This window comes from Camelus bactrianus, chromosome 3 (assembly GCF_048773025.1).
Source record: "Camelus bactrianus isolate YW-2024 breed Bactrian camel chromosome 3, ASM4877302v1, whole genome shotgun sequence".
Taxonomy (NCBI): domain Eukaryota; kingdom Metazoa; phylum Chordata; class Mammalia; order Artiodactyla; family Camelidae; genus Camelus; species Camelus bactrianus.
In genome coordinates, this window is record NC_133541.1 from 85,991,559 (window position 1) to 86,005,674 (window position 14,116).

The window sequence follows — 14,116 nt, forward strand, 5'->3', positions numbered from 1 at the left end:
TGTGCATATGTATTTGCAAGTTTGCATATACACACAATGAAAATGCCTTAGAATTGAGAGAAAATTCTGTAGTTTGTTGGCTTATATTCAGTCAGCAAACACAGATTTAGCCTTATTTGCTAAAATATTAAAACACTTGTAGGTAAATAGCAGCTGTTCTAAGCCTCTTGACTGTATTCTGCCTGCATAGGCCACCTGGATCTCCCCATGATCCAGCAACTAAAAGGTTAAAATATAGCCCAGCAGAGAACCTGGAGGACCCAGCTCTACCATTAGGTGGCTCTCACTCTAACTGATAGGTGCCCCTGCTTTACTGATTGTTAAACATGATGAAAAACTGCTTAAGTTTAGAAGATGGTAATAGAACTGATTCAGGGAATAGATAAAAAGTGGAACAAATAGTGGCAGGAACATAAGGAATAGTCCCAGAAAAGCAGGATGGAGATAAATAGAAAACACGGCTAAGAGTTACCTATGTACATAAAAGAAACAGAACTGATGCAGTATTTCAAAGCTAGAAGACTAGGTGAGAAATAGATATAAAGACAATAAAAAATAACAATAGGATTATATAAAGAGTGCCTGTGCTGAACACTACAAAGCAAATAAATGAAAACCAGGTTGACTTTGGTGATAAAGGATGTTGCTGGTGGGCACTGTAAAAAAAAAAAAAAAAGTTCCTGTAATATACTATGAATTTGCTATGAATAGAAGCGAAGCTCTATTAACTTATGACTATTTCACCAACTTGCCATGCTAACCAGTGTTTTCCATTCCTCTCCATAAAGCACACTGATCAGTGCCCACAGTTTGCTGAATGTAGACAGTCATCAGGCTTTTCTCCAGTCAGCCGAGCTCCTACCAGTGGAGGTATGTTTACCCATGTAACAGTCAGTTGTGGTTGTTCCTAAACCTGTTTGTGTCAGTTGTACTTGTAATTTCAAATATATAAATTATTATATAAATTTAATGAAATATGAGTGAAAAGGGGGAAAGTAGTTGTGTTTCTATGAAAATTAAGTTAAAAGATTTGATAGAGATGTCACTAAAAATTGCTGTTGAATTAAATGTAGACAATTAGTGTAGAAAACTGGGGAGGGGAGATTCATTTTACTCTAGAAGGATTTTATACTCACATTGCTTTACAAGTAACTTCAAAATCTCAATCCACCTTAAAGAAATAAAAAATTAGAGATATAGATAATGCATGATGAAGTGGTTTATTTAAAAAAAAACAGCATATGTTTAATCATTTAATCTATTGGCTGTACATAAAAAGATTGTGAATAAATGTGCATTCTTTTGCACAGTGGTGAATAAATGTGTATTTTTAGGTTGAAATAAAAAGTTGAAGATGTGTATAATTTTTCATAAATAAGCACAGGAACTGATTTTTTGATTAATGACCAACTATTGACCCAGATTGCATCAGGATTTCTGCCATATGTGACTATTTGAACCAATTAAAATTTAAAATCTTAAGTATGAATTCTGTTATTTTCATATTCTATATAGAGCTATTTATAAGACTAAGGGAATGGAATGAAAGACATACAAACTTTTCCTTGTGTCTCCCTTTCATGTATACTTTTCACATTTGAAGAAGAGTTAGAATAAGGATCTAATTCTCTTGCCTTCCCCTATGTGAGAGAAAGTGTGAGAAGAAGGTGAAATGATTCAACAAAGCATCACTATGTGTGTTTACTTGTTCCAGGAGATTCTTGTGCACAAGGCAGCAGCATCAATTGCTCAGAGAGGGGAGCAACCCTGGTGTTCCAGCTCTGACTCTGGGAGTTTGGAGGCATCTGCATCACCCTGAGGTACTAGGCTCTCCCTAGAGAATTCTGTGTTAGGGATGACTGCTGACACTTAGGAATGTGTCATGCAATGAGAGGAGGAGTTGAAAAATATACACCAAGATTCAAATCTGCAACAAAATGTGGTTTCTTTATTTTCTAAAACTGATCTCGTCCTGCCTTGGAACCCCTGTTTTTGCTGATGGCAGAAAAATAATTGCACTTGCCAATTATATTTAAGTTATTCTCTTAAAATTCTAATTTATTACGAGTGTTAATTTTTACTTTCAAGATTTTTACTCCTTTTTTCCTGCTCAAACTGGCATCTGGATATAAAAGGAAGCTAATGTATCCTTAGAGTTTTGGAGGAGGACAGTCTCTTTCTCACTAGTCTTTGATGAGTTGCATTCATTTTGCCTTTTTCTTTGGAGGGCTGTGCATTGAGAGGACTGATAATAAAAGAAAGTAAATGAACTGGGATTTTCTTAGAACAATAGCTTGGGTGACTATATACTTTATTTTCAAAACTATTTTTAAGAGTAAAAGGGAGTACATCATTAATTAGCTCAAAACAATGGGCATTAGCCAGGAGTGTCCCAGTCAGACTAGAATATATCGTTATCCTCTAATGCCACAGAATTTATGCTCTGAGAGGTGGTCAACACCAGCAAGAAAAAGATTTCATCTATAAGATGCTCTAAAGCTTAAGAAACATGATACCCACTCTTAGTATGCTTAATAATGCCTTGCAGTTTCTCTAAAATGGAGCTAGAAGGAGTGCAGATTAGATACTGTGGAGGAAAAGATTAATGAACTTTAAGGCATAGCAATAGAAACAATCCAAAATGAAACACAGAGAGAAAAACAACTTAAAAAATATATAGAGTGAGCAAAGAAGAGCTGTGAGCAATCTTCAAGCATCTTAATATGCACATAATTGGAGTGCCTGAAGGAGGAAAGACAAAAAAAAAAATTGAAGAAATAATGCCTGAAAATTTTCAAATTTGGTGAGAACTATAAATGTACAGGTCCAAGAAATTCAAACCAAACCACAAAAAAAACCTTTAAGAGTCAGAGAAAAAAAGAAACCTTTCCTACCAAGGAACAAAGATAAAAATGATATCAGATTTTTAATGAAATAATACAAGTGAGAATACAGTGAAATGTCTTTCAAGTACTGAAAGAAAAAAAAAAACTGTCAATTTAGAATTCTATACCCAGTCAAAGTAGTTCTCAAAAACTGAGGGCAGAATGCTTCCTAAGACATAAAAAAAGCTGAAAAACTTCATCACCGATAGACCTACATTATATACAATTTTAAAGGGAGTCTCTAAGCAAGAAAGAAAATAACAGTAGTAGGAATATGAATATACACAAATGAAGAGCACCAGAAAATTGCAAATATATATGGGCAAATTTGTACATTTTTTTCTTTTTTCTTTTTTTTTTTTTGTTAGTTGGTCAAAGGGTGGTTAGATTTTTTTAATGTATTTTTTTATTGATTTATAATCATTTTACAATGTTGTGTCAAATTCCAGTGTAGAGCACAATTTTTCAATTATACATAAACATATGTATTCATGTATTTTTCTTATTATTTAAATCTTTTTAAAAGATAATGGCTATTTAAAAAATAATGTGGGTAAGAAAAAATGTATGAAAATAATAGTATAAAACCCCTGAGAGAAAAATGAAGTATATTATTAGTATAAGATTATTAAACTGTGCACAAAGTGGTATATCACTTGTCAGTAGACTGTGGTAAGTAAAAGATACGTGCTGTAAATCCGACACCACTAAAATAGCAAAACAAAAAGTAATAAATATTAAGCAAAAAACATTAAATTGGAAGCATAAAATATTTCTAAAGAAGGCAGAGAAACAGTAAAACAACAAAAAATATATAACTACAAATCAACTCAATAGACACAGAAAAATCATTTGCAAAATTCAACACCAATTCTTGATTAAAAACAAACAAAAAAGCCCCCCAAACTTCAGCAGACCAGGTATAGAAGGAAACTTACTCAACCTGAGAAAGAGAATCTATGAAAAAAAAAAACAAAAAAAACCTACAGCTAATAGCTTAATAATGAAATACTGAATGTTTCCCCCAAGATCAGCAGCAAGAGAAGGATGTCTACTCTCACCACATCTGTTCACTATTATACTAGAGGATCTAGCCAGTTCAGTAAGGCAAGAAAAACAAAGGCATCCAGTATTGAAAGGAAGAAACAAAACTGTATTCAAAGACAACCTGATTGTCTTTGTAGAAAATCTATTGGAATGCACAAAAAAGTTCAGAGAGCTAACAAGTGAGTTTAACAAGGCTATAGAATACTGAATCAGTATACTGTATACAAAAATCAATTCTTTTTCTATGTTAGCAACAATCATCAGTTAAAAGTAAAAAACAATTATTATCTCCATTATCCTTAGATAATATGAAGTACTTAGGGATAAATCTGATAACAGATATTTAAGTCCCATTCATTGGAAATATGTACCAGTGTTGAGTGAAATTAAAGAAAACCTAAATTAATAGAGAGACATAGCTTGTTCATTGGTCAGAAGGTATTAAAATATTGATAAGATGTTAATTCTCCCCAACTGATCTATAGATCCAGCTCAATCTGGAAAAAAAAAAAAAAATCCCAGCAGGCGGTTTTGTAGAAATTGACAATCTGATTCTAAAGTTCATATGGAAATGAAAAAAGACTTAAAATAGCCACAACAATTTAAAAAAAGGACAAATCAGAAGACTAAACACTACCTGATTTGAAGATTTATAAATCTACAGAAAGCAAGGCAATATGGTATTCCTTTAAAGGTAGACAGATTTATCACTGGACAGAGTACGGAGTCCAGAAACAGACCCACAAGTATATGGTCAGATGATTTTCAATAAAATTCAAAGGTAATTGGGTGAAGAAAGGATGTTCTTTTCTACAGATGGTACTGGAACAAATGGCCATTCATATGCAAACAAATAAATTTCAACCGATAGCTCATTCCATATACAAAATGAACTCAATTATAACATCTAAAACTATAAAACTTCCAGAAAAAAACAGGAGAAAACTTTTTTGACCTTGATTTAGGCAAAGATCATAAATAAAATACCAAAAATGTGATAAATTAGACTCCATCAAAATTTTTAAATTCTGAGAATTAAGCCACAGACTGGGAAATCTATTTGAAAACTGTATGTCTGATAAAGGGCTTGTATGCAGATTACATAAGGAACTCTCAAAATTGAAGAGTGGGTAAATTATCAAAAATTTTAATTGGGAAAAATATTTTAACAGACTCTTCACCAAAAAGACCTATGAATAGCAAATAAGCACCTGAACAGACATTAAAAATCATTAGTTCTTAGGAAATGCAAGCAAAACCACAAATACAAGATACCACTATACACCTATTAGAGTGGCTAGAATTAAAGTTTAATTATATCATGTGTTGGCAAGGATGTGGAGGATCTTTGACACTCACATACGGCTGTTGGCAATACAAAATCATACAACTGCTTTGGAAAGCAATTTGGTGGTCTCAAAAAGTTAAATAGACACCTATCATGATCTAGTCTTTACACTCCTAGGCATTTACTCAACAGAAATGAAAGGATATGTCCATACAAAGACTTAATAGACAAATACTCATAGAAGCTTTAATTGTAAAGCTGGAAACAACCCAAATGTCTATCAAACGTGAATAGATTAACCAAATTTGGCATATCCATACAATGGAATACTACTCAGCAATAAAAAGGACTGAGCTATTTATGAATACACCAACATGTATGAATCTCGAAAATCATTATGTTGATTGAAAGAGGCTAAACAAAAGACTATTCACTATGATTCCATTTGTATAAAATTCCAGAAAATATAGAGTAATCTATAGTGTTGGAAGGTTGGCAGTGGTTGTCTGGGGATAGTAGGTTCATGTTAAATGGAGGGCAGGAGGGAAGGACACAAAGGAGCACAAGGAAACTTTCAGAAGAGATGATCATGTTGACTGTTTTGATTATAGTATTGATTTCATGTGTATATACATGTTTGATGCATCAGTATGATACCAAAACCTGCCTATTGACAGGCTTACTTAAATGCCTCAAGCTGCCCATCCTCAGGGATAAGAGGAAAGATCCCCTCCTACAAAAAAATTAATTTCTTTTCCTCTCATACTACCAGGTATGAAACAAATGTCATCTTGCCACCCAAAACAATTTTATAAGGGGATAGGAGTTTGTGTATATTTCTAAATTGCAATTTAAAAATACTGTTTTCAAATCAACAAAAATGTATTAAGGCCTGTTAGGTAGTCTATCATACCCAGAATTATTTGGCAAACAAATAAGTATAAAAAGTTGTCTTTGCCATTAAAGAGTATGAAGTGTAGCAAGAGGGAAGGAGGAAAAGTTTTAAATGAGAGAAATTAAATAGAATAAAAATTGTATATAACTTTATTACAAACAAAAGAGGTACTTCTCACAAGGCAGTACTTGGGTAAGTGTCCAATGAACAGTCCAAACGATGGTTGCCATGGGAAATCAGAGGTTCTTCAAAATCGGGGCTACTTGGAGAAGCTTTTCTTCAAAGATGTAGGACTGAAGTTTGGTCTTGGAGTGTTGTATAACATGCACCAAATGTTTGGCTAGAGCTAGGAAACACACAATTGCTTTTAATAAATTGTTGGGCTGGTGTTCTCTGTTCAGAGAGTCAATATGTTCAGGGAATGCACTGTTCCAGTAAAAAGTCAGTGCCTTTAGATGATGCTGCTGACAGCCCTGCCAGCAGGTCGCCCTTCTCCCAGGCCGAACACACAGTGTGACTGAAGTCTGAAGAGGTTAGTCAGAAATAGCCCATTTGTCGGAACTGAGATGTGTTTGTGGAACTATGTGTTGAAGCACCTGTACCCACCCATGTCTGGATGTAGTTATTAGTCCTTCATTTTCCCAAGTGGTAAACTTGTTCACAGATGTTACTGGAGGGAAAGAAAATGTTCAGTGTTTATGCAGCAGATCTGCTCTAAAGGAACCATTCTGCTCAACTGAGGAAATGCCACAGTTATTTTGGTATTTCTTTAATTTTGGAAGTCTGCATTATTTGCAGGGCTGACTAAAAGGCTTTTTTAAAAATCCACAAATAAACATCAAATTCCTGTTTAATATGGTGGATGTTATTGGTTTTTAAAAAACAAAAGAACAGTCAGTCACTCTTGCACCCACCCAAAAAGCCAGCGGACATTCTGGTATTGACAACAGAAACCTCATGACATAAGTTTTAATTTATTTCTGAATTGGAATATTTACCTCAAAAAGTAGGTGCTGCAGGAAGGCCCTTTCTATTCTTAGTTTCTGAAACTGGTAGCAAAGAGCAGACAGAGATAACACAAATTTAAGAGGAAGTTGGCAAAATCGATTTTTCATCAGCAAGCAAGGAATTCCCATCTCAAAAAAAAAATTCTATTTCTTTTTAACTTAAAGCCTTTTCTGAACTGGATAAATAGAATGCATTTGTGTTCTTTATTTTATCCTTAATGCCTAAGAAAATGTTTATTGTCTCTCTGAAAATAAAGACAAAGAAATGGTAATTTACAGTTTTTTTCACACATGTATAACTTGTGTCATCTGGCAAATTGAAGTAATTCCAGGGTCATTTGGGATCACCTGTCCTTTGATTAGTTTAAATAAAAAGTTGACGCAAGCCCCTTTCTAGGGGTTCTTACTTGGGGCTATTTTGCAATAACGGGGTGGGGAGGGAGGGTGTCTTTTTTTTCCTGGCTATCTTTCATCTTAAGTTCCTACTTCTATTGAATTTCTGATTTCAACTCTTCATTTCACCTACAGTCTAGGACACTGACCCATTCCTCCTTAAATACCACTGGCTGTGTGTAGAGGAGAGTTTCCAGAAGATATGGGATAAAAGGTATGGATGGGATGAGGTGGAGCACTTCACACTGAATATTAGGTATCTGTGTTTTAAAAATACTCCAGAAATTTCTATAACCAACAGGCCCTCTTTTCTAATAAGGACCTCGCTTCCTCGCAACACTGCAGCTCTCACCCCACCCCCACCCTTCAGATCTTGCTTAGCGTTTCACTGGTCCTCTAAATCCAAGATTCCTATAGAGTAGTTCCTCTCAAACTTCCCCCAGACCAGTGCTATCCAGTAGTGGTGATGGAAATGTTCTGTAATCTACAGTATACAGTATGCTAGCCACATGTGCCTACTGAGCACTTGAATTAAATGTCACATTTAATTTTAATTTACTTTTACATTCAATAACTATGTGTGGCTAGTGGTTATTACCTTGGATGGCACAGCTCCCAACCATTCAACATTGACCAAGAGGCCACTTGTTCTGAACTGGACACTTATTAAAGTGTGTTTCTCAAGAGAGATATTTAAAAACAGGACTAGTTTAAAAAAAAAAAAACCAGGAAAATAAAAGATTTTTTTTCTTTCCACTTGCTGCATACCTAATATGGCATGTGTCCCTGTGCATGAAACTTTGCCACAAAAATACTGAAAAGGGGAAAAAACAACCCTCAGTTTAGCCTTCAGTATTCTATTGCCCCAGCCTTGCTCCCTCAAATACATCCTTTTAAATATGCTTATACATTCATTTAGTGTTGGTGTCCAAATATAAATTAGTAAATCATGATACTGTGTTGAAGTTCCTGACAAATAACTTCTTAGATTAGCCAAACAATTTAATACATCTAAGTCATGAGTTTAAGATATGCAATTTGTGTTTCTAAATTTTAGGATACACTCCAGTTATACACATTTTTTCTTTTGTCAGTTGCATCTAAGGAAATTTGGCATGCTGCACAATGGGATTATGTGCATGATTTTCAGCTTAATCTTCCCTCTCAAAGAACTGAATATGCCTCTGCTAACGTGGTTTCTGCATCTAATTGTTATTTCTTTTGGTATAAAGAATACGTTCTGGAGCACTGCAGTTCTTTTAAAGGAAATATTACTTATCCCAAGAGGGTAGATTTTGTTTTATAATATATGTTTGCCTTCCACATTCCTTCCTTTAACATGTTTATTGCAATTGTTGATCTTAAACAGATGGGTTTTGTTTTGTGATTGAGTGTGCATTTAATAGATTCTGTGAAAACTTCTCTTCACAAGAAGACCACTGACTTTTGAGACAAGGCCTAACATGATACTTCTTTTCTGAAACACTACCTTGCTTAGCTGTTTGCTCATTCTACCTTTACATTTCTTCTGCGTTTGGCACCCAGTCATTCAGGTGTTTCACATAAAAATTCAGCATTTCTATTTACAGAGATAAGAATTATACACGAGCATTTTCTATTATGATTAGCATGGCCACCTTCTAGGTGTGCCTTCCTCCCTGCTTGGTAACAAGGCAGCTGCCTTCATTCTGTTGGGCAAAGGGAGTTCTGCCAAAAGAACATTTGTTATCTGACTAGTAATTTATTTCCTGTTAGTCATACTAAGTAAAATCTCAGCTCTTAATCCGTCAATACTATTGTTTCCATTATTAGCATCTCATCCTTCAAATTTTGAATCATAATGGTTAGTCAAATTCATATTTTGTCACCCATAATATATATTGATTAGGTTTTAAAGTCACAAATATCTTTATTACATACTTTAGTTATAAAAGTAACATAATCATAAAAAGTAACAATCATGTGAATTAAAATATGAACTAAAGGAAAATATAATCCACCACTCTAATGTAATCACTAATTTATTTATTTTCACATAGTTATAATAATGATGGCCATATAATTTAGTATCTTACTTTGTAATCGTTTACCATTTTATTATAAGGCGTTTCCATGTTATGACATAGTCTCCTCAACCCTCTTTTTTTTGTAGTTAGCATTTCATTGGCTACATTATTCTATTCAGAGGTCACATTATAATTTATTTACATAATTCCATATTGGTGACCATTTGAAATATATCTGATATTTAAGTTTGATAAACAAGACTCTTAAGAGCATCTTTGTACTCATCATAGCTTTTTACATATTTTATTTAACCTATTGGGGGATTATTTATCTACTTATAGATTATTAATTTGCCTAGATCTAAATCTAATAGAGTGTATCTGTCTATATATGTTTATTATTAATTTACCACAATAGTTAAATTTTGAAACTCAAACATTAAGGAAGGGTACAATTGTGCAATAATATATAATTAGTATATTAGGAAGAGATACTTTTCTACAATGTTAAATATATTAATTAATTTACTCAAAATATCCTTTTTAAGCACTATGTCAAATACTATTCCTGACGTATTAGGAAAGCATCAGTGACCAAGGGAGACACCACCCCTGTCCTGATAAAGCTTTCCTTGTTATGAGTGGAGCAGACCAGTCTACAGAAGAGACAGTGCTTTGGATGGGAAAATAGATGTCCTAGGAAAACATGTAGATGGGGCTCAATCCCTTAATTCCAGAGCCCTCTAGGGCTTCCTAGAAGAGGTAACATTTAAATAAAGCTTAAAGAATAAAGAACTAGTCAGCAAAAACTGGGTGGGCTAGGGAAGAATAAGTGCGTTTCAGGCACTACTAATGGCGTGTGAAAGCCCACAAAACAGAGGAACATATGTGGTGGACAAAAAACTAAAAGGAAGTACTATGTTTGCAGAGGGAAGCATGTGTAGGAATATTAGAATGTTTCTTTCACATTTTAACATTCATCATCATCAGACTATCATTTCAAAATCAGTGGAATGATTTGATGGAAACCCCCAAGGGAAGCTCTATTCAAAAAGATCTCCTACCATTCTTTTCCTGAACTTTGAAATCCCTACTGTTTCTCTCTGCTTTGGCTTCAGGTATTGAAAGCCCTTGCTAATTTGTGCATTTATTAGTGGAAAGGGTCACATGTCCTTAAGGAATGGGTTACAGTAGTGTTAAATTTTATGAACTTTTCAATAGAAACAGTTCCTACTGAGAGTTTCTCCTTAGAAAATGAAAACTTAGGTGTGTATCTTAGACTTGTGGAAGACTTGGAAAACAGGAGTAGGAGTGGAAAGAAGGTATTACCCCCAAACAATTGTGAAATAGCTCCAAATCATACCTTATTCACAAATTTTCCTAGTCTAAGCCCTGTCCACTGTAGCATTCTAGAGGAAAGTGGAAAATACTTTTGAAATATAACTTCTTTTCTGCATCAAAAGTGAGACCTTTTTCGTTTCATGGCCAATTTTTCAATGTAATGCAGACCAACAGAATCATGGTTTCCTTTATACTCTTTGGCTATTAGGTCATGCATTAGTAGGCACAACCCGTATTTAAGGGAGTCATGAAGAGTTGCACTAGGTGAGGAGTGTAGTAACTAATGCAGTTGTTGGTGCCAAAATTAGGGGGAGTAATTTAATTTTGATTTGGCTATAGCAATCATCATAGCTAATATTTCCAGTCTTACCACACGACATTTGTAATTCACTGTTTAAATACTATGGTAGTTATTTGACTATTATAAATATTCTCCTCCTTTTGGGCATGTGGTAGTTATTTTCATTACCTGCCCTCCTTTAAAGCTGTGACTTGCTTTTTGCTCAATGGAATGGGAATAAAAGTGATGTGTGTCTCTTTCAGATGGAAGCAGTAGCCCCTGGAAGATGGTATCAATCAGGCTTGCTTTGAACCATATCCATATAATAGCCATTGGGAAATGTGGAATTGTGGGAACTATTAAATGAAGAATGAATTCTCATAATCACAGCAAGAAGGAAAATGGACAATTACAAATCAGTATTTTTCTAGCTACACAGCCCCTGCTTTGTGGAAAAACTAGTAACTCTCAAATTCTCCCAGATAGTCCTGAAAGTTCCCAGGGAACTCTTGCTGTGCTCTGCAGCCAAATCTTCTGGCTGCAGTGTGCCATCTGTGACCTTCTCTTTTGTTCCAAATAACTATGGCAATGGCAATGAGCAAAGTAGTCGCTCTTTTAACAAAGCACAAGGACAGCTACAACCCCACTCATTAATGTCAGTTGAGTGTGGCAGAGACTGCTTGTCCCTCAACTGCATTCTTCACACTTCACATCTTGAGTTAAAAAACAAAACAAACAAACAAAACCTTGAGTTTCACTTGGTTACATGGTCCTTAAAGCCTACATGGCTCTTAATGGAAGGGACATCCCTTCCATTTTTCCTTTCCCCCTTTTAACGGGTTGGAATAGAGATATAATGGTGGGAACTTGAGCAACCACCTCATACCATGAGATGGAAGTCACATGATGGTGAAGCAACACATGTGAGTCCTTGACACCATGACACTGTATCTGTCTTATACTGTTATCACTCAGACTGTTAAATAAGACATAAATACATTTCTCTCTAATTTAAGCTACTGTTATTTTGTTTTGTATTACAGATAAGATTATAACCTAACTACTACAATGAGAAAATTGAGACAGTAAACATAAAGCTACCAAAAATTTGAGCAGAACTGGAAAGACTGGAGTTCTTTTGGAGGTAAAAGTACTTAAGGTAAAGCAAAGAAATTCAAAATGTATTGTTGACAAAGTTACACCCACCAGTGTTTGTTCAATACAAGAAGAACAGTTGTGAGATTTTTCCAAAATATTACTTGTTAGTAAACTTATGGTAATTCTGCAACCCATGTCCTCAGTACTGAACATCAGAAGATACCTATAAATGCCAGTGGATTTCCACAACTAACTTCACTTTATGAGCTCTACTGTGGGAAACAGCTTAATTCTCTTATTCTTCAGAATAGTTTCACTAAAAAGAGTAAGGCAGTAGAAGAAACACTTAGATATCTTTTGCCTCTCTCCATTCTCCTATTACCCTACTTCTATGCCAGGGGTTTAAAAGCAAATTGCTACAATCTTAAGAATAAATTCTTTTCCAGCAGCACATGAGTGAATGTTCTCTACTAGATATCTTGAAACCATAGAATTACCATTCTCCAGGCCCAGTGACTCTCCGTGGGCCATAGGCTGTAAGAGACAGGATTTGCCTCTGGGCTGATAGATTATAAGCCCGGTTCTGAATAGATCAGCTTAGTTCATGTAATAGATAAGAACTGTTTCTTTGCTCACAACAGAAAATATGACAACTGGTGACTTAAAACCCTCATGATATTTGTTATACCATTAAAATACGGAGTCTAGAGGTAGGAGGGCCCAAGATTATTTACCTTCAGTGGCATAATGACATTGTCAAATACATGGACACTTTCCATTCTTCTCCTTCACTATGCTCAGCCTGTTGGCTTCCGTCCCTCTTGGATACAAGATGGCTAACACAGCCCCACACCCACCTCCTTCTTCAGTCCTATTCAAAAGCAAGTTAGAGGAAAGGACAGGAAGCAGCTTTCTCCTTGCACATCTCTATCCAAATAAAGGAGGAAAATCCTTACCAGAAGCCCTCTGTTACAAGTTACCTTGTTACTCAAATTGTGGTCCTCAGACCACACCTGGGAACTCAAAATGCAGCGTCTCAGGCTCCATCCTGGTTACTGATTCAGACTGCACATTTTAACAAGATCCCTCAGGTGATTCTTATACACAGTAAAGTCTGAGAATCACTGCCTTTGTAAACTGCTTCTTATGTCTTAGCCAGAACTTGGTGACATAGCTATCCCCGGATGGAAGGGATAATGGGAAAGTAATCTTCCTTTTTTAGCCTCTGTAGTGGGAAGCAGGGAAGGGAAAATGAGGCAGGGAATGACTGTTGGTGGGACAACTCCCAGGATCTGCCATAGTATTTCTCCAGCGACAGAGTGGTGCAGAATGCCATGCTCCATGCAGTTCAGTGTTACCCACTGTAGCTCTCTGAGTTCATGGAACCTTTGAAACCTGCCCAGAGAAGGAAACACTGCCCTCAGCAGTAGTATTTTTAACAGCAGGTTGAGACTTTACCCTTGTGATTTTGGAAAGGTTTCTTATTTTTATAATCTTGAGGTTTAAGACTGTTGTCTGACCCTGGGGAATTCAAAGGAAAAATATTAAAGTTAGTATAATTGAAGCGAAGGTGAAAATTGTAAAATAGCAGGTTTCTTTTCACTTCTGGTTGGTGTGAAACATTTTTTCACTGAGAGCAGCAATAAAATTTATTTTTATGTACATCTTTTTCTTTGTTATGCATTAATTTTCTGTCCTTACTAAAAATTTACTAAGAAAGCCTTGTAAGTATGAAATAACTGGCTTAGAGGATTTTAGTTTAATTTTTAAAATGAGAATTATGCTGTTTCAAAGTTAAACCATTAATAAGTTAAGCCTTCTTAAGTGTTTTATAAAGTAAAATTCTAACAAGTTTTCCAATCAAACACAGTAATAA

The 14,116-nt window shown here is 35.0% G+C and overlaps 1 protein-coding gene across 3 annotated transcripts in view; it reads left to right on the plus strand.

Annotated features, from left to right (window-relative positions):
* The window catches only part of ZNF475 (zinc finger protein 475), a 90,386-nt gene that overhangs the window by 14,542 nt on the left and 61,728 nt on the right, over positions 1-14,116 (plus strand). For all 3 annotated transcript variants that reach the window (XM_074360546.1, XM_074360548.1, XM_074360547.1), the window contains exons 4-7: positions 789-870; positions 1,715-1,820; positions 7,651-7,729; positions 12,186-12,301. The gene's annotated coding sequence lies outside the window, so the exon portion shown is untranslated. The remainder of the gene's footprint in view (positions 1-788; positions 871-1,714; positions 1,821-7,650; positions 7,730-12,185; positions 12,302-14,116) is intronic.